Genomic DNA, 3,271 nt, shown 5'->3' on the forward strand with positions numbered 1-3,271 from the left:
AGCCCCTCATACAGAGCTATGGCCTTGCTTAGAGCTGCATTTCCCACTGCTTTCTCCCTCTCAGGATCACTCTAAGCCAGATTTCTGCCTATTATGAAAGTGTTCATTGGGGAGGAGATGACCCAGGCCTGAACCTCCCCTGGCCATGGTCCTCTCTCCCCCACCCAGATGGAGCATCTGCCTCAGGCTCACAGATGACCAGATTCTTCCAAGAGTATGTCCTTTGTCCCCTGGCATTCAGTCTTAACCGTACTGCAAGCCTTGCTGACATTAGCACCTGCCACATAGCTTTAGTTTGGCCTTTGTCATTCATTGCAGGGCTGGATCAGACCTATTTACTTTCTCAACACCTCAGGGAGCAGAGGGGGCCAAGCTGGGGCTTCATGAAGTTATGTTCCTCTTCCCTTCACTGACACCTCCAGTTGCTGCTGGTTCCTCAAGATACCTTTGCTCCTAGTTTATTACAAGTCCCCGACTGGCCTTTTTAATGACTTCCATTCTCCCTTGTTGATGAACGACAATCAAGGAAGTTGCAATGCTATTTGTAACCTTGCAGCTTAGCAACAGCGGTTCTCTGTTACTCACCACTGGAACGGAGTCCGCAAACGGCGACTGATGAGAGTGTGGGTGCTCTCAGATTAAGTAATAACTCTTGGTTACAGGGGTCCCTGGCTGGGGGTCCAAACACTGAGACCAAGCTGGGTCTTGGCCCTCCCACTGATTGGACTGTGTGGCAACTTCTTTATCTCTGTGTCTTCTATAAAAAAGCATAAGCAAACATTCTTCACAGTTACCACAGGATTATATGTGTAAATGTGACTAAATAATTAGGAAATGCCATGGAACAATCAGGTAATATTAAGAATCTTTCTGTAAGATTTTAGGGCTGAAAATAAGATAGACGGACTTACTGGTCATGGAGCCCTCCCCTTCTACATCCCTACCCAGCGCAGAGCAGGGAGTGGGCAGCAGTGAGGCTCCTTGTGAAGACCAAATAAGACCACGGATGTGGAATATGTGCTTGGGGTTCCAACAGCTTGGTGCTAATCACACCTTGTCACTTATTCTGGCCTCTTGTCCAAGTGCTTCCTTTTCTGAGATTCCATTTCATCACGTGAAAAAGGATCTGCTCCTAAAACAAAGCAAACAAACACTGGTCAGGAAACCATTGGACTAGGAGGCTATTTCTAAAGTCCCTTCCAGCTGGATGATAGAATGACTTAAATATTTTTAAGAAATTGGTGTACTCGATGAAAATTCCACCCTGAAGTCATGTCACTTTCCAGTTAGTCAATAATCCGAGCACATCTGCTGAGGGAACTCTACTGGTCATCTTATGATTTTAGAAGCTCAGTCCCCAGCTTCACACCTTATCCATCCCACAGAGGGCAGTGCATGGGTCAGCAGACCTGGCCAGGAGTTCCTAGTAGGACCCTGGGCAAGAGGAGGACTTCTCTTCCTTATCAAACTAAAGGGCATGCACTCAATGTTCTCTGAGACAGTTTTCAGTTTAAAAGCCTATGAATCTAACTTCTCCGAGTCTCACTTCTAACAAGTCCTGGGCACAGGGAATCGGGCTGGCCTCGTGTGTGTACTGAGAGGCGCCTTGTTAGAGCAGATGGAGTGTGTCTATCATGGCGGCGGCGTAACCAGTCTGGTCACTTCAGATGTCTCTCCAATTAACACTCATGGCGGCGGCCAACTGCTCAGGCAACAGAACATGCTGGTGGAGAAGATGGCGGGAACTTCTGGGCGGGCTGCCACACCTATTATCCAAGCCTCAGAGTGGGAGGGGCCAGCCAGACTTTGCAGTGTGGGGGCGCTGGGGGGAGGGGTGGTAAAAATGGGAGGTGAAATGTGTGCAGGGAGATTTCTTTAGCTGTAGAGTCCTAGAAAGTTAGAAATGGAAAATGTTCATCTACTCATGGCCCTTACTATATACTTTGGTTTCACTTCCCTTTCTTCATTCCCATTGTGCCTGATGCAGTTTCCCCCACCATGACATGACCTCTTGCTCTTGCTTCTGGAGCCATCTCCCTGCCTTCCCTTTCTTTCCCACTCCAAACCATCCCCCATAAGACAGCCAGAGGGAGATTTCGAAAATACAAATGTGATTCCGTTATCACCCTGCATTTTGGCGTTTTCGCTATTGCCTTCAGGGCAAAGAACCCAAACAAAACTAAACCCCGCAGCCTGATGCACGCAGGCTCCTGGAGATCTGACCTACCTAGTCTCTTACTTCCTCTTCCCTTCTCACCGCAGTGTCTCATCATAGAGGAATTACTTGAAATTCTTGAACTTACCAAACTCCTGTCCATATTCCTCCTTCTGCTTCCCTTCGCTTCTCTGTCTTGTGCACCACCTTTAGAATTCAACTTAGCTGTCACCTTTTCTGGGACACATTGAAGAGCTACCCTCTCTGAATCCCCATGATAGCCAGGTAACTGCAAGTAAAGCATTGCCGTGCTGCCAGGTGATGGTCCTTCCATGTCACTCTCCTTTATTACACTACGAGCATTCAGAGGGATGATATGTGCCCAACACATTTCTTGTACTGAGGCAAAATTGACTTTGACATCAGATACTCTAGTGAGCTCCAGAGTTAATGTGTCTGATGTGGCGTTTGTGCCATTCCTTGAGCTGTGACCTTGGTTAAGGAGAACCAATTCATTAGAGAGTAGGTTCTTGGTAAATGTCAGTTGAGTGAGTAAAGAACTCTCCCCCACCCCTGCCTTCACAGTGAGGAAACAGGCCTGGAAAGAGGAAGTGACCTACCAGGGCTCACATGGAGGGAAGGTCAGTTGCTGGCTCTAGGAAATGCATCTCTTGACTCCCAATCCAGTGCTCATGCTACTATCCTACACTCTCACATGGTTTCAACTAATCCTCTTGTGTGAGAGAGCAGCAGAGTGCTCTCACCTCATGGTATGTGTGCACAGACAGGAAATCATCTGGATTTGCGTATCTTCAAGCTCGTTTGGAATGCCTTAACCTTGTGGGCTGAATATTGAGAGACAACTGTGCCATAGCACAGTCAGGTTGAGAAATGGTAGAGCAAAACCATTTAAAATATGTCAGGAAGCCTAGAGACTTGGCAACACTTGGAGGTATTTTTGAACCAAATGAAATCACAATTGTGATCCATACGTACTGATTCGGGCGTGGACGTTATCTGTGTGTCTCACTGGCCTGGCATCGGCCTAGAGCCGTCCAAAGCCTTCATCACCCAAGCACGTCAAAAATCCCTGCCTGTGTTGTTCTTGGGAGGGAA

The 3,271-nt window shown here is 47.6% G+C and overlaps 1 long non-coding RNA gene across 1 annotated transcript; it reads right to left on the reverse strand.

The window, feature by feature from the left end:
- Window positions 1-459: 459 nt before the first annotated feature.
- LOC144302226 (uncharacterized) lies at window positions 460-2,430 on the reverse strand. Its single transcript, XR_013369067.1, has 3 exons — window positions 2,304-2,430; window positions 912-1,132; window positions 460-757 (listed from the first exon to the last, which is right to left on the reverse strand). It is a non-coding gene; the product is annotated as an uncharacterized LOC144302226 (long non-coding RNA).
- Window positions 2,431-3,271: the final 841 nt, after the last annotated feature.

Source organism: Canis aureus, chromosome 31 (assembly GCF_053574225.1).
Source record: "Canis aureus isolate CA01 chromosome 31, VMU_Caureus_v.1.0, whole genome shotgun sequence".
NCBI lineage: Eukaryota > Metazoa > Chordata > Mammalia > Carnivora > Canidae > Canis > Canis aureus.